The sequence below is a fragment of the Podarcis tiliguerta genome (genome assembly GCF_965153285.1).
Source record: "Podarcis tiliguerta genome assembly, chromosome: 9".
Classification (NCBI taxonomy): Eukaryota; Metazoa; Chordata; class Lepidosauria; order Squamata; family Lacertidae; genus Podarcis; species Podarcis tiliguerta.
The window spans coordinates 43508955-43527248 of record NC_139542.1 but is presented as its reverse complement, the minus strand read 5'-3'; the positions used below and the strand labels follow the sequence as shown (position 1 = coordinate 43527248).

The 18294-nt window shown below is 38.3% G+C and overlaps 1 protein-coding gene across 1 annotated transcript in view; it reads left to right on the top strand.

The window, feature by feature from the left end:
• The window catches only part of SPOCK3 (SPARC (osteonectin), cwcv and kazal like domains proteoglycan 3), a 109717-nt gene that overhangs the window by 1335 nt on the left and 90088 nt on the right, over positions 1-18294 (top strand). The gene's annotated exons all lie outside the window — the stretch shown is intronic.

Here is an 18294-nt window from a genome sequence, read left to right as displayed (position 1 = left end):
AGAATAGACATAGAGGAGGTTAAGAGTCGTAACTGGAAAGGAGAGTGGGATTTTTTAGGGCATGTGTTGGTTCTGTCTTTAACCCATAGTTCGTTGGGAAAGATGCTTCCCTTTTGATAGAAGAGAGCTGAGTTTTCTCTGGGTGGCTGCTGGAGTGTAGCTGCTGCTACATTGTCATCTCCGATCCTAGTGTTTTATCTAGGGATCTGTATTCTCTAACTGGAAGAGGGGGATGTGCTTGAGTTACAGTTGCAGTGCTTTTTCACCCCATGGAAAGCAGCTGAGTGAGTTTGGTGGAACATGCATGAAACCAGGGTCACATTAGAAGCTAGGTAGGGAGTGCAACTTCTTTTTCTTTCTCTCCTCCTTCTCCACTGCCCCCTCACTTTGGGGCCTGATCAAATGGAGCCCAAGCAAGGAATGTGCTAAGTAAGCCCCAAATCTCACACTCAGACAGGTCCAATCTGTGCAGAGAATGCTTCTGAATGAATGGCTAAGGGAGAATGCTCGTAATAGTTTGAAAGCATCACCAGTCGCTTTAAATCTCCTTTCTCTATCCTTTTCAAAAAGTTATCATGAGACTAAATATAAATTCTTAAGAAGCAACACATGTGTTGCAAGAAATAATGTGAATGCTTTGCCATACTTTTTGTGAATTTTTCTTAACTTAGGCTGAGACACGTAAAGGTTTGCAGTGGAGATATCTTTGATCTGTGCAGCTTGATGTATGTGGCCTGTGAAACCTTCTGTGTAATTGGAAACAAGTCCTATGTCATTCACTAAAACTTAGTTCCAAGTTAGTGTGCATTGGATTGCAGCTTCAGTCTGAATATTTACTAGGGAGTAAGCCACATTGGACACAGTGGGACTTGCTACAAAGTAAACAAGCATAGCATTGCATTGTTTAGAATCTTATCTCCTTAGAAGTGGTTGAATAATAATTATCACCATTTATTTAAATCTTACTCCTCTAAAAATATCTGGTTGATGCTTTGGAAACTCTTCTCTACTGCTGAATTTTTTTAATGGGAAAACTTTTTTTTAAAAAAAGTGTCAAAGTTTTCTTGTTAGAGCAAGCATACTTTGGACTGCCATTGTTTCTTTACTTTGAAGAAAAGCAATAGCTGAATGCTGCTTAATTTTTTGTATGCATGTTAATAACTTTGGTTTTAAATTAAACTCCCCCCCCCCAACTGAATTACTAAAAGAGAGAGAGACTGCATACAGTAATTGGTCGTGGTCTCTACACTTGAGTCACTAATATTATCTTATTATGACAAATTGTCTGTGTTTCATTAACACTTAATTCTTTGCACATTGCTCTGTGCTCTATACTATTCTTTTTATCACTTTAAATAAATATTTTTGAAACCTCCAGCAAACTCTTCTCTTCTGCTTTAAGTTGCCAGAAAGCTGGCACCCCAATAGTAAGAGCAATTGCATCCTCTCAATAAAATGAACATATTTTGCCCCCTTTTTGGGTTCTAATGGTGTTCATAAAAAATGACAAATGAGAGTAAACAATATAGGATAGGGTCCTCACTACTGTTTTACTAGTAAGGAGAGAAAACGTAAGTCAAGGGCATGCCATCTTAAGTTGATAAATCATGAATAATGGAATGCCAGAGGTTTTCTGGAAATAAGTTAATCTCAAGCAATAATCTCATTTTCTGTATTTGAGATTGGAATAGGTTTTCTTGGCTTATGAATAGAAAATAGTAATTTCTGGGTTAGAAATGTACCCTGCTTCAAAGTATTCAAGGGGATTGGTCACAGTTTACTAGTTCCTAGGCTGCATCATATTCTTATATGCTGAACTCCATGAACTCTCTAGGAAAAAAATGCATGGGAATGGGCTTTGGATTAATAATCAGCATCCTTCTGAATTTGTTTATAGTGAAAGATTGATTTTGCTATATAGCCAGTTAAGTAAAAGGAGTATTGAATGTTGTGTGTGTGTGAGGGTGCTTATTACCACTGCAGTGCAAAGTTGCAAAACTTACAGTGGTGCTGTAGGCTGATTTTATCTGTAGAAACATTTTAGTTAGCAGCTGAATTTTCAGTAAGCCAGTGTGTCTCTTTGAATGAATGAATGAATGAATTGGAAAGGAATTCTAAGTGAACTATTAATAAGCATCCATACATCATGGTTTCAAACATTACCACAAATTGCATCACATACACTTTAAACTTTTTTGATTTCCTTGACACTAGAATTTCTAACTACTCCCTCTCAAAAAGAGAGAAAAATGTTTGTCTTGAGACTTTCAACTGGTCCCTTCAATAGTTTGTATCTGTGATTTAATCTGAAATCATAAGTTTTTCATGCTATTCCTTCTGCATTGCCAGTGTACGTATAGATTTTTTTGTCCATGTTGGAAATAGCATAAATGTATGGCCAAAAACAGTTGGGCTAGTAAAGGTGTCCACGTGTGTGTGCCTTAATACATTTCAATAGTAGGTTTCAATTTTAATTTTTAGCTTTGATTATTGTATGAAATGTTAAAAAATGCATTCCTCCTTAATGTAGAACTAGAAGCTTGAGATTTTCCAGTTCAATAGTATGTGATTATTGTAGGATGTGGGACTAGTGTCAAATCATTGTATGATATATCCATGAAGACTGCGATCTTGTGCAAACTTAAGTATAAGAATAATGTAACCTACTCCTGAGATGCATATGATCATACTGCTCTTGTGTTAACTGATACTTTCAATGCATTATCCCATAAAACTGAATAAGTAAATGCATTGTGAAAGATCCTTGTTGGTGTTGTGTGTGGTATTATTGGGATATTAGCCAGTTTTTTTTCTGTATCTGAAACAAACAAACCTGTTCTAAGTATTAAAGAATTTGGAGAATACTCCCTATTGAGTCTTCCAATAAAATGTCCTGGTATCGTGTCTGTTTAAAATACAGGTTGCTAACCTGTGGCCTTCCAGAAGATGTTGGTCTGCAGTTCTCATTTTATTTCAACCAGTTCTACAATTCTTTAATCATTGGCTGCACTAGTGGGGGTTAACGAGAGTTGTAGTCCAATGACATCTGGAGGACCGCAGATTACCCATATAAAGAAATTTCAGAGCACTAGTGATTCAATCCTATATCCACTTATTTGGGAGACATCCCCATTAAACATAAGACTCTCTTGTGTTAGCTGGGCACAATTCATGTGGAAGAACTTTCTCCATCACAGTAGATTCATAAGACAAACTCCACCTGTTGAATGTTTTACTGTGCAGCAGCTGTTAAGGGCACAGGAGACTCTGTCATGAAAGGATGTAGTAATCCTATCCATGCTTACCACCAACATCTGGATTTATTGTAAACAGAGTCTGCATATGTTCATTTTTCAAGGAGAGCTTGAGCTCAATACATTAAAGATGGCATGATTCCACAATCCTGAAACAACTAATTTTGAAGTAGTAGCTGTTGATATCAAAGTGGCTGACTAGGAATATTCTGAAATAATTTAAGGTTATGGTTACAGCTGCCTGAGCTTTTTAATTCAGCCTCAGCAAATAGGTGGTGAAGGCCTGGGAATACATTTTTAATACCTTAATAATATAAAAAGTCTTCCTTTATTCAATTCCACTTCTGTAGAACTTTGTTCTTTTTTTTGGAGTGTGGAAAGGATTTAGAATGTTTAAACAGTTTTAAAGTGTGTGACAAGCAAGCTTTCTGTAAAATAGGAAAAATCCTATCTCTTTCAGAGGTAATTCTGGTGTGAAAAGAAGTATTTAAAGGCTTAACTCAGAGTTAACTGACAGGATTGATTAATGTGTAAGATAATGACCCTGACTTCTGGCTCATTGGCTCAGCTTTCCAGAAGTGATTTAGAACACAATGAAAGAGAATAGAGAGCTGTTCTGAAATAATTGTCCATAATCTGGTGGATGTCTTAGGCCAACACTGGCTTTACACCATGTTGTTGCAACTTTGCCTGATGTCTTATAATGTTGGCATTACATTAACTTGGATTTTTCACTAAAATGATATCCATGGAATGGTGGAAATTTCAAATAACCTTTAGTACTTTATATGAAACTTAACATGACATTTCTGCTTCTTAAAAGAAATGAATTCTCTTGTGACCGTCCAGAAGAAAGTTATTCATCAGCTACATTGCAAAAGCCATGTGTGACCCTGAAACAGTAGAAAATTTATGTGTTTTGGAGTATGTACTGACTTTGTGCTTAATTCCAGCAGACAGTGGTCATATTACAGGGCAGAGAGGCAATCCTGATGATGTTTAAACTGAAAATTAGCTTGATGAAGGGTTGAAGAGGCAGTATTATTTGGAAGCTTGTTTCCCATGACATCTGAATCTGGCTTCATGACTGAGCTGAGATGTGAAGCTAGGACATCTAGCTCTAAACCATGTTACTACACCAGCTGTCTACATTAAGTAATATGGGTGATAGAATCTGGAAAGATAATATTCTTGGAAAATGACATGGACACATCTGACTACTGACTGACTCTGGTCTTCTAAGTGTGACTCTTAACTGGAAGGTTTCCACAACACAGCAGGATTCCTCAACTGTCAAAAGTAGCCCATCATCAACTATACAGAAAGCTAACGCAATTTCCCAAGAACTGGAATAGTCTTGATCAACATTACCTTGAAAAGTGCTGATCTTGTCCAATAAGAAAGCCAGATCCCAGCCTAAAATTTCAGATTTTCTTATCTGCATCTTATGCAGGGGCTGGGTTCTGTGTATACACAAAAATAGCATATCTCCAAATCCTTGGAGCCACCCCGTGGCCAGCAGGTGGTGGTGGGGTGGAGAGAATCCCTGGAGTTCATGCACTGAGCAAGCCTTGCCCAACAAGCAAGTCAGAGCTTAAAAGCTCTTTTCGTGCTGAATATAACCCCAAGTGGATCTGGTACAAAAAGAGCTTTTAAGCTCCCTGCCTGGCTTGGATTTGACTTGCAGTTTCTGCCTTCAACCATGTGTGGTTGAAATTGTGCAACTGAAATGCATTTAGGATGCAGTACTCTTTTCCTAACTGAGGTTTGCGGAACAGCAATCAAGGAAAAGCTACAATCCAGCAAGAAGCTCCCAGTGGTGTTATAATGGCCAGAGTGTCAACAAGGACGCACCTATTTTTTGCGGTACTTGACTGCAGAGATTTCAGGATGGCATCCAGTAGGATTTATTGGACTGTGCTGTGCTGATCAGTTCTTTGTAGGATAAGTGCAGGGTTTTCTTTTTCTTTTTGTTTTGACTATAGCCCTATAGCTCTCCCTCAGTCATCTCTCCCAAGTTAAACCACAGCTACTATGTTTATCAGACTTGTTGCTGAACCATGAAGATCTATAGACTGGAGAAACAATATATAGCCTCCGGCAAGGAAACAGAGTCCAGGTCTGAAAGTAATTATTGATGAGCCTGTTGATTACATGATTGAAAAGTATCACATGGTAAACATAGTTGGTTTTCATTAAAAAAAACAAACAAACATGGAACATCTCATGGGATTGATAGCCAAGTAGGTTAGCCACCTAACTTGGGAGAGCCTCTCATTTTCTTTTCTCTTTTATATAGACAGGGGGTAAATGTCCCACAGCAGAAGTAGTTCTATAATATTTTATTACTTTGCTTTTCTTTACAAAGTTGCTTTTTATGCTCAGGGCTTTGACATATGCTATAATATTCCTAGTTTGTTCATCAATAATTCTGTTGCACATTATAGACAAGAGCAACTAAAGGAGAAATTCTGAGGTGACTGAAATATAAATTAACTTCGAAATCTATCCTGTCTTTATACATTTATCTAGTATTTGTGTCCTGCTAATGAATTCCTATTTATCCCTGATTCCCTGTTTGACCTCAGAGTAGTAAGGGGGAAAGAAACAGTTTAGTCAAATTGCATGTAAATAGATTGGTCTACTTGTAAATGAAAAGTAGGGAGGGGGGAATGCTCAGGTTGGCTAAGCGATCTTTTCTTTGGTCTTGGAAAGCATTAGTTGAGAGAAGCTGATTATACTGCTGGATATTTCAGAGTTAGAAGAACATTAATATGCTCTTCTTTAGATTGGCCTTGTAATCTTAGGTAAAGTAGATAACTGTTTCATCTTGTCTTTATCGCCTTTCTCTGAACAAATAATCTTTCTTTTACTTGCTGCAGGTGATTTAGTGGATATGGATATCCACCATTAGTCTTGTCTTATGTCTTTAATCTTATTGGAATTGACTTTTGCCATCTGTGCCTATTAAACTGCAGCTATTATAAATAGTTTTGGGATGTATGAATAGGTGGTGCCAGCAGACTTTCTTCTTGTTTTATATATAACTTGAGGTGAAAAATCTGGAGACAGAAATCAAGTACAGCATGGTTTTAATGCTCAGACTGTTCTGTTTCTTCTAAAAAGGGCAAGGCTTTCTCTGTTCTGCTTCTAATATCTGAACCAGAAGACTATAAACACTGGTATTTGAATACTATGTATTCTTTTAATGTGTATTTTGTGTAAACTGCCTAGAGGTTTTTATACAAATGATGGTATACAAATATTTTATACAAAATGGTATACAAATGATGTTAAATCTTTGTCTTCATTTCATAGCTGGTAACATAGATTGCTGCTAAGTGTTTTTAAGAGGACTGTTCTATATAGTGGTACATGTGCCATGTTTAGCTCACCTTTTCTAAGCTTTCACCTATGAGTCACTTACCTGTTTTTAATCTTGTCACTTGATGATCTTGTTATCAAATCCTTTCATAACATTTCCTCCTTTATTTCTGCCTTAAGTGTTTAGTTTCATAAATCTGTATTTAGCTTGTAAGCAGTAAACCTGTGTAGTAATAGTTTGCATCTATATAGTAATTGTTTTGTGTGAAGTGGCTGTCACTGTGCCCCTGGATTTAAAAAAAGGTTTATCACATGTACACAGTACCTGTCAGTCGAGGTAAGCTTTCCAAATGCTAAGCTTGTTACTTAACTACCACTTCAACTAATCATGTAAGTTGGCCCTTTGTTAGCATGGATTCCTTATGCTGTTGACAGCAAAGAGATTTGTTTTGAGAATTTTATTCTGCTTATGCAATTCAATTCACTAAGGCTTTTTCATACCATGTGATTAGTGGGTAGAAGAGTTAAAACCCTCGGGCTTTTCCAAACCCTTGTTTATAGTTAACAAGAGCCATCTGCATGGAAATGGGCTTTTGTGCATGGATGTCCATTTTGGCTACGATCCATGCCATGCAAAAGGTTGCTTCACCCTGCAAGCACCTTGGGGAGTGCATGTGGATGGTTTCTGTACGGTGAAACTCATGGTTGGTGCAACTGTTAGGAGTATCTGCTATGAATGGACTAATTTCAGGTACTCTCACCTTGCAGATGATTAGCAGTAGCAGCACTAACCATCTCTTTGAGGGAACCTCATCTTTGGTAGTGTGCATAGAATAGAGCCTGCTGTTGTCTGCAAAGAGTTCCAGATTGTCTTTGTCTTGTGCAGCACATAGCATACAGTTGATCAACAACTGCCAGCTGGTGGAAGCAGCAGACTTCACTACTGGTGGCACCAGCTAAAGGTTCTTAATAGCTTTTGGGGTGACATTGGCCTGGTCATTTGTGCTCTATGTGACACACACCCATGGGAAATAATATTCTTATAGCTTTATTGTGTGTTGTAACTTTCCTAAATGTCAAATGATACCCTTATCTATCAATCTTAGATGCTTTATGATTTTCATAGCAAATTTACTAGAGACAGAATGTTAGACTTACTAGCTGTCATTCCAAAACTCCTCTTAAATTTGGTTCATCCATAATTTAAGGAAGTATTGCAACTTCTTGGCTTTTCTTCTTCAGCATTTGCTTCCTGTGAAAGCCTACTGAAATACAAGGAATCCATAATTTTCTACATAGGATTAAACATGCCATGAAAAAGTGAGACTTGGGTTTGATCTTACTCTTGCTATATTTCTAAACTTCTTGCAGTTCTCTGAATAATTGCAGATTGGAATATTGAATGTATTAGTTGAGCAGGAATCACATTTTGTTAAACCTTTTTTTAACTCTGATCTTGCCACAGTGCTAAGTGGAAAGCAGGTGTAAATTTGCCTGCAATTTAAGTAAGTCTGGGTCAGGGATATTTTTCTATTGGAGACAAGTGCTAGCTTTTTTAAAAAATAAAATAAAATCATGAGACTTGTTTAATGCATTTGTAATTAATTTTCATATTTGTTATTAATAATTAAAATGGCTTTACCACCCTTCGTCCAAGGATCATAGGTGGTTTACAATATAAAACACAAAAATACATAAGGTAGTAACAGACAAAAACAATATCTGCCTGTAACAGTAATGCTTTACATGTAATATTAATGCTTTTGGTTGCTATATGCAATATAAATTATTTACAGGATTGTGGCCCACATTGATAGGCTGCAAAAGTGTGATAAGTATCATTGCCCTGCATAACCTAGGTTTTCTTAATGTATATCATATTTGTTGTGGTATACCTGCTCAGCAATTTTTAATGATGCTCAGAGTTATTGTTATGCATCATGGATTCTTAGCTTTAATGGGACCCTTGATAGGACTCTCTAGTAATTCGAAATAGAACCTTTCCTGCCTTTTTATTTTGTTCTCAGTCCACTAATTATTGCTCCCATATGTGCCACACTGAAATAAATGTGAAGCAGCATTGCTTTGTGGATTAGAATATACATCAATAAAATGATGATTGTGCACAGAGTGGCAAGTGGAGCAAATACAATCTCTTTTGACATCTTATTGCTAAATGTTGGGCACCTAGATTTGCAGCTTAGGTTTCCTGACAGCTGAAATAATTTAGGAAGATGTGCCAATGTTTTGCTCTGTTGTTGTTCTGTAGATGTGCTCATCTGTCCCAAGATGCATAAACGTCATTATCTTTGATGTGATGCAATTTCTGTATTTGTTCTCAATTCTAAAACATGCCTGGCCTGGCATAGAAGATTGTAGAACTGGCTTAAAGATTAGTACGTCCGTAAATGGATAATATTTGCACCAACTCTCAGTAAACTGAGAGTCATGTGATAAATTCTCACATTATTGGAAGAGTGAATTCTGAATCATGAAGCAGGCAGAAGTGTATGACTTTTGATTTAGTTTAGAAGAGATGTAGCTCATGTAATAATGTAAGCTGAGCAGTCATGGCCTCTATTAATGACTGTAATTTTAGTTGTTGCACTAATAAGCTTGTAAGATGAACAGTTGCTTAATGGCTGGATATATTTTGCAAGCTGAAATTAATGATCTTCGTTATCCAGCTGCTAACATAAATCACTTTCCTCATTGATTCTTAAATGTGATGTATGTTATGAAAATAGAAGATCCTGGAGTGAAAGTCTCCCATACTGCTAACTAAGGAGACTGCCACCATAAATAATTATAAATGAAGAAGAACACTTCAAAAGTAGTCTGTATCCTGCATCTTAGTTTTGTAAGCTTTGCTCATTTTAAGAACGGGATCCTTGTAATATTAGTTCTAATTGTGTTTTGCCTACAAACTATGATTCTATGCAGTGGATGATTGGAATCACATCTGTGTGGCCCTGCCTAATGTGTGCAGGTTTGATCCATTTGAAATATTTGCATAGCCTCTCCATAATTGTAAGGAGATAAACAGCAGTATCTTGCATATGTGTCCAGGAATCTGCATGTGCATGTATTCAAACACATGACCCTTGAAAACAAGCTTATGAGAGAGGTAGTATATTTGCTGGAGTCAACTGTGCACTGCTCTGAGAAACATTCTGAATTGTGCTATACCCAGAAATGTACTGTTACATAGAATTATTCCATAAGGCCTGGTGAATGTGTGAGTTTGGGTACCTTGAGGAAATGTAATCAAGAAAGATTACCTCTCCAAGATAGCCTCTTGAATAGATTGAATAGATTTCCTGCCTGCCTGGACACCTAGAGTGAGCTGCTATTATTCTTCTCACCCTAAATTTACATCTTAGTAGCATCTATGTTTACCTAAGGAGTCTCAGATCTTGCAATCTGCATCTGATGACCTTTCAATTGCCAAATGGCTTCATTGTTACCATCATAGCAACTCATTATTTTCATTGATTTAATCATTACGCTTCCTGCCACAAAGCAACTTGCTAGAAATGGTCAGAAAATAAATGGTGTGTGTGAGAGAGAGATTACCCAGAGCATGCTGTTGATTAGTCCAGTCATGAACACAAAATAAAGGTTAACCATGAACCCTTAACAGGTGGGGTGAAGGACAGGGAAGCAAAACAGTATGTAGAGCTAGGGACAGACATCATGAGGGAGCCAGAAGTCAGAATATGCTGAACGCATGACACAAACACGCAGTTTACATGGTGGTGAGAGGAAGAACAAAAATAAGGCCTGGGAGGGGGAAGAAATAGAGAGGTTAAGGGATGGAGGCTCAGGCTTGTGAAGGGGCAACAACAGAGAGGCTAGGGGAGATTTTGCTGTGGTTCATTGAGGAAAGGAAATCATTTTCTCCCATAAAAGCATGGGGTCCCAAATTTGTTTGTGTCACATTTCTTATTTGTGGAGGGTGAGTGGACACGGGGATGTTTGACCAAGAAATTGTGCTTAAGATTCTCCCATATGTCCTTTATGTTACTGTCAGGTGCAGTTCTTCACCCATTTATGAAACATCCTTTTGCACTGCCTACTTCTTCCTTTACTCTTCCTCTTGCCTCTCTTCAGCCAAGATAGGATATGAAGGAGGCAGTGTGTCTGGAAAAGAAGAAGCAAGGTATATTTTCACATACTACTAAGTACTCTGTACTAGATTTGATGTAGCTAATCACAGAATGGATCAAAAATCCATGAAGAAATATGCACCATCATTTCTATTCATGCAAAGTCTGCTGAAAATACTCATATTTGTTGACAGAGCTGAAACCTAACTCTACTACTGCAGCAGATGAAATGCTGTGCTACTTTAGGAAGATTAATTGAAGCACCAGCACTGTTGACAGGCCAGTTTATGTCTTTGTATTGTACAAAGAGAAAACCCTGTAAATCGTCAGGCTGCAGGAACAGAGTTAACAATGATGGTGGCTTGAGTGCATCCTTCAAGAACACATTGGGCTTTTCGACATGATCATGAAACATTTTTCAGCCTTCAGCCTTGTAACCAGTTAGATCAATAAGTGTGAAGTACATATCAGAGGGATTTACAGGTGCATAATTAGGCATTAGATCATGGGTAGTTAAACTAAGGCCCAGGGGCTGGATCCGGCCTAATCGCCTTCTAAATCCGGCCCGCAGACGGTCTGGGAATCAGCATTTTTTTACATGAGTAGAATGTGTCCTTTTATTTAAAAAGCATCTCTGGATTATTTGTGGGGCTTGCTTGGTATTTTTACATGAGTAGAATGTGTGCTTCTATTTAAAATGCATCTCTGGGTTATTTTGTGGGGCATAGGAATTCTTTCACACCCCCCCATATAGTCCAGTCCCCCACAAGGTCTGAGGGACAGTGGACTGGCCCCCTGCTGAAAAATTTTGCTGATCCCCACATTAGAGTGTGGTTTTAAAGTACTTACATCTGACAGATTGCACTGCCCCCTTTCAGTGTATCTCTAAAGGTCATACTTGTTCTCCTGCCTTGCATCATAACTAATATGTACAAAAGTTTCCAGAGGCTCCTCTGAGTTTTGATCTTGAAAACTTTGCAAAATAGAAAACAAAATTTGGTATGTTATGTTCGAGTAAGCATGGTTTCTGAACACAATTTGTGTCCTGAGGGTAGCAAAACCTCTTCCCTTTTCAGCAGGGGTCATTAATTTTTGACTCTCCAAATGTTGGATTTCAGCTCCCATCATCTGTGACCATTGTCTACTCTGGCTGGGGCTAAGGCAAGTTCCTGTTAGACAAACAGCTGTCTATCTGGTGGGGAAAGTGGATAGAGATGTTTTTCTCCCTCTCATCTCATAACACTTGGACTATGGGGCACCCGATGCTGGAAAATTCAGGAGGAAAAAAGTACTGTACCTCTTCACAGATTACAAAATTAAATTATGGAATTGCTCCCACTAGAGGCAGCAATGGCCACAATTTTGGATGGCCTTAAAAGAGATTACACAAATTCATAGAAGTTAAAGCTGTTTTCTACCTCCACTATCAGAGGGTGTATGCATTTGAATTCCAGCTTCTGGAAACCACAGGAGGGCAGAGTCCTGTTGTTTGTGCTCAGCTTCTGTTTATAGGTTGGTCATTCTGTTGGCATCTGGTTGGCTACTGTGAAAACTAAATGTTGGACTGGAAGGGCCACTGACCTGTTCAAGAAAGTTCTTGCATTTTGTGAGTGGCAGGGTGTTGCCTCAATTGCATTTCTGTGCAAGTAAGGTTGTCTTGGCATGTGCCTTTATAACACACACACTTGCTTTGTTTGCACAACGTGGTCAACCAGGCTGTGGTTTAATATGATCGAATGAATGTGTGGGTTCCTGGAAAGCTGCATGCTGCTGCTTCACTCTTCCCCAGTATTTTTTATTCCTGTACCACATTGAACTATATAGCAGTTTGACTTGGCATTTTGTCTGAATGTGTTTTGTCTACTTACTAATTATGAGCTCTAATCAAGAACAACCTGAGAGTTTTTTTAACCACACACTCCGGTTTGGCCTTCAGCCTATAGGCTTAGGCTATAGCCATAAGACCAAGAGATCGGGAGATTCAAAAATGAAACAAATCTATTACTTAAAACCTTTTTAAAAACAATATAATTATTTAATAGATTTGATAATAAAACTAAGCTTTGGTTGTTGTGTGCTTAAATAGTGATGCTACCTTAAAGAAGTATCTGTTCGCTCAAGCTAGTTTATTTTTGTAATAAAAGCCAATAGTCTGTGTCCTAATTTCCCCCCAGTTAGCATCATTGGATATCTTATTCTTAAGTCTTCTCATAAGAATGCATCACAAAATTCTTTTAGTTGCTTGAAGACTTGTAGCTTCTTGAGATCAGCTGTCTTTAGTTTATCATCCGGCTTCAGTTCTCATATAGGGCATTAATGGAGTCTTCCTCTCACTGCAGACCTTATCAGCTTTTGCAGTTTCAGTTGCTTTGTTGTTCTGCTTTTGGGCTGCTGCTGCTTGTTGCCAATCTGTTGCCCTCCCTAACTATCCCACTCTCAGTCTTGGCTCTTTCTGGCATCTGTCTTCAACTGATGTTCACTGTGTCATCTTGCCCTTTTTATTCTCTCTGGCTCCAACCTTCCAGCCAATCACAAATTACATTTTGGTGTCCTGACAGCTCATTGGTTCCTAACTGAAAACCAGTGAGTGAAGATAGAACATTCTGCCATGAACCTATCCTTGCCTGTCCTTCTGTTCAACCCACCACACACAATTCTGGTCTAAAAGCACTATGCAGTATAAAATAGCAGTAAACCTCTCAAGGCAAATAGTCAGTTCCTTGGTAACTGTAAAATTACCAAATTTTAACCTGCTGATTCTTCGCAAGTTGCCAACAGTAGAGCACCTATTCAGTATGTTTTCCAGATTCAATTAGAAGTAAGCTTGTAACCTTTTAACCTCATACAGTCAGCCGTTTACAAACCAAATAGTATTATGCCACAGAAAACATTCTTATTTATAAATTCATATTAGACAACCCCTTTTGTCCTGTCCTTACTGATTCTGTACAACCTGAATGGTTACAGTGCATGCTGAAGTTCCATCCAGCTGATGTTTCCCCTTCTCCTGAATGGTGCAGATTGTCATTTGGGGAACGTGTTTGGATTATTGTATCTTGCCATATTAAGCTGAGATAGTCTGCAGACTTTTTGGCCAGGCATGCTCCTCCTTCACACAACATGCTGCATAGCAATCAGACAAGAAACTGGGAACAATGATTATCCTGGGATAAGCCAGGATATTAAAAAGAAGTTTGAAGTTGGTTTAATAGCCTGGCTTGTTCTGAAGCTGGAAACCCTAGTTTTGCAGTGTTGGTGAAATTGTGGCCAATTGTGGACTTCCTTATTTAATTGTGGCTTATGTATGGGTAAGAGCAAAGGGGCTGTGCGTGGAGAGAGAAAACCTCAAGCACACTCTGATGCAATAAGAATGAGATATGAGCATCTGAACTGAGCCAAGTATGTTTCCATGTAATGGTGCCTTCTGAATTCTTGGCGTCCTGAAAGATTTCCTGAAAGATACAATATTTGAAACTTTGTCTCTTTATAAAAATTTCAAGAGCACACAGTTGTATCTAAATTTCAATGCCAGGAAGTGGTTTATGTAGCTGTTACAATACTACAGTACATCACAGAGCAGAGTTTAGGGCTGCTAAAGCGAGAAATAATTCTGTTCTTACTGCATCACATTTGTAAATAAAACAAGAGTAAATATTTGGGAAGCAGTATTTCTAGTCCAGAAAACAGAATCTTTCCCAGTAACTGAACACCTAAATCTGAATGTGCAGAGGAAATTGCTTCAGTGATGCGTTAAGAGTTAGCTAATTTGTCTGCATTCTGTAGGAGTATATACAGCAATAGCATTTATTCAAGCAGAAGGGCACAAACAGTTGCATTCTCATCGTCTTGTACTATGTATTGCATGTATTACACATCACCTTGTGGGAAGAAAGTCACCTGAGAGGCTGTTGGTACATGAAGAGCTCTCAAAGGTTATTTACTAGGTTCAAGATAGAGCTGTGGCCTGGAAGCAAGAAGGATCTCTAGTGTACAGTGACATACCTTTAAAACAAGCAACCAAACAAAAAAACTATGGTGAAAATCTAGTAAGTGAACTGAGACAACATTTCAGTGGTCTTCTGCACCAGATTTCTTATAACTATGTACAGCATGCATTTGATACAGCTTTTCAAGACTTTCAGCATGCAATTGTTTCTGTAAATGGGTTAAATTGTGAAAATAAGGTAAAGGTCTGCTATGGTACAGCTAGGTAATTGTGAAGTTTTGTGAACAAAGGAGGACATTCCTTTGCATTCCTCTCACCTTCAAGACCCAGTTCTGTAACTAAGCAGTTTTTGCAGTACTGCTGAGTTACAAAAATGATAATTATTGCAATTGTTTACAAAGTATTGTTTTATCCTTTAACAATTTTTATGGTCGTTGGTATAAATTTGAACACTGTCCCCGACATTCACATGTACCCTGTGAACATCTGTAGGGAAGGATATATAGTTGTACATACAAAAGCTTCCCTATGTTATGGATCCCAATCATTCAGAGTTCCAAGTCCAAGGAAAACCTCCAGCTCAGTTTAAATAACATTACATTTTCAAGTTATGACTCCCAAAATGTTGTATTTGTGTTAACTGAAAGAATTAAATCTTACGAAGGCAAAATGTGAATACCCACAAGTTTATTTTTGTTTATCAATGTACTTTCTTTTCTTAAGGAGGTTCTTAAATCCTCCACTCCATTTACAAGATCAAATATACAAAATTCTTCACTGATGTATTTAAAGCCACTAAAGAAAAGCTGATAAAAAGCTAAAGTTGCACAGTTAAGTGATTGAATGTATCTAATATTTTTTGCAAGGCTACAATTTCCTTGTTTCTTCCTTTGAACATGTCGCAGTCAGGTATCATTTTTGTACTCTGAAACAAATACTCTCCTTCTCTCTCTCTCTCTCTCTCTCTCTCTCTCTCTCTCTCTCTCTCTCAGCTCATGCCAATTCTTACCATCTTTGCCAGTTTACTGGTAGGACAGCTCATAGCCATGAACAAAAGACATTCCCTCTACCAATTTCCATTTGATGCTCTCTAAGCTAGAGTGACTCATCAGCTTGATTTTTAAAAAGCAAAGATGAGTAACCTGTGGCCCTCTTGATGTTGGACTCCCTGATGATTATCCATGCTGTCTGGAGCTGATGTGAATTGGGAGACTGACTTGGATAATCACAAGTTCCTCTGTTTTAAAGGAATGAAAATGAAGATTTTCTGTGAGGTACTTGGTAGAACTTAGGAGGATTCTCTCTGTTATTTGAAGAAAGAACACAATATCTAGAACTCACTGGGTGATTTGGATACTTTCTTAAGCAACAGATAAGATAGATGCTGGCAAAGGAGATGGCCGTCCCTTCTTCATGGTCTGTGTCACTACATCCTTCTAATGTAGGAATTATATGGGTAGGATATATCTGTTCCTGTTTCATACAGTTTCTGACTGGGGAGGGAGGAAATTGTGCATAGATGTGTAGGGGAAAGATAGGAAGGATATATGTACAAACATAGTGAAATACTCACACACCACAGGGGCCTTGATGGCTGACATGTCTTTCCCCTTTCATTTGATAATGAAATCACAGCCATCAGTTATCCATCCTGTGTGTCAACAAATGCTTATGAAAAAATATATATGCTGTGCTTCTGTAAGCCTATGGATCTGAACTGCAGCACCAGTTCCTCTCTGCATTGGAACTAATTTCCAAATCCTAGAGATAGAAATGGATTTTCATTCCCATAGGTGTTTTTCCTGAAAATAATTTGGGTAAATATAGCTTGTCCCATTATAACAGTTAATTCTAGTTCTTAGAGATGAAATAATGTTTACTTAATTTGCATTTCACTGGGACTGGAGAACCAATGGCTTTTTTTTATACTATTAGGATTTAGCACCTGTTAACCATTTTATAAATGGGACGTGGGTAGCTTGGAATGTTAAGAGAAGGACAACCAAAATGATTCCATGGCTGGAGCAACTTCCCTATAAGGAAAGCTTGCAACATTTGAGGCCTTCTACTCTAGAAAAGGACATGGGTGGCGCTGTGGGTTAAACTACAGAGCCTAGGACTTGCTGATCAGAAGGTTGGCGGTTCGAATCCCCGCGACAGGGTGAGCTCCTGTTGCTTGGTCCTTGCTCCTGCCAACCTAGCAGTTTGAAAGCACATCAAAGTGCAAGTAGATAAATAGGTACTGCTCCAGCAGGAAGGTAAACTGCGTTTCTGTGCTCTGGTTCGCCAGAAGTGGCTTAGTCATGTTGGCCACATGACCCAGAAGCTGTACGGCTCGCTCGGTCAATAAAGCGAGATGAGCGCCGCAACCCCAGAGTCAGTCACGACTGGACCTAATGGTCAGGGGTCCCGTTACCTTTACCTTTAACCATTTTATAAAGGGACGTGGGTGGCCTAAGCCACTGAGTCTCTTGGGCTTGCCAATCGGAAGGTTGGAGCTTCAAATCTGCACGATGGGGTGAAATCCCTTTGCTCTATCCCAACTTCTGCCAACCTAGCAGTTCGAAAGCATATAAGTGCAAATAGATAAATAGGTACCACTGCGCTGGGAAGGTAAACAATGTTTCTGTGCACTCAGGCACTCATCAAGGTCCTTCTTGCACCAGTAGCAGTTTAGTCATGCTTGACACATGACCTGGAAAGCTGTCTGTGGACAAATGCAGACTCCCTGGACCTGAAAAGCGAAATGAACGCTGCACCCCATAGTCAACTTTGACTAGACTTAACCACCCAGGATTCCTTTACCTTTTACCTTTTAAACATTTTATAGCAGTTTTAGTATTTATAGCTTAGGATATGAAATTTAGAAGTTCTTAGTTTTATGAGCAACAAAGAGTGAAGTGATATAACCATTAATAAAAACTCCCACAGTGACAGCAGCAGACAAGTAAATGAGATTGTATGAGGTTTCAATTATGTGTCATGGAAAAAATGCAAGTTTTTGGGCTTTTAGTGGAAGAATGATGATGAGGTTGGTGGGGAACTAACATAAGGAGAACAAACATGAACAGTTTAGAACTGGCATGATTTTCTCATTTGTAAAATATTATTCATTTTGATCCTGATATATCTTTGTTATGTGTTTCACCTGGTATAAGCTTGTAGGTTTAAGCAATTTAAATTGCTTAATGACTTTCTTACAGCTGTATTTTGCTTTTGTTTTCCTTCTTTATTAAAAAAAATATCTTATTCAGTTATTTATGTAGTACTCAGAATATGAATAAAAATTATTTGTAATTTATCTCCATGATGCTCTTCACAATATAAATTAGATTTGCCTCAGAGACAGTGGCTTGCCCAGGGCCATAGCACGCTCAAAAGGGATTTTCCCACTTTCCATGTCTTCCACTCCATTGAATCTTTATATTTCCTGTCTCTCTCCCACTCCACTTAAAATTTGTCCACTCCTTAGAATATGCTAGGAAGCTACTATATTGCCCAAACTGACAGATAAACTTCTTTCAATGAAATTTGGTTACGCCTAGACTATTAACTATTTACAGTGGTACCTCAGGTTACAGACTCCGCTAACCTAGAAATAGTACCTTGGGTTAAGAACTTTGTTTCAGGATGAGAACAGAAATCACGTGGCAGCGGTGCA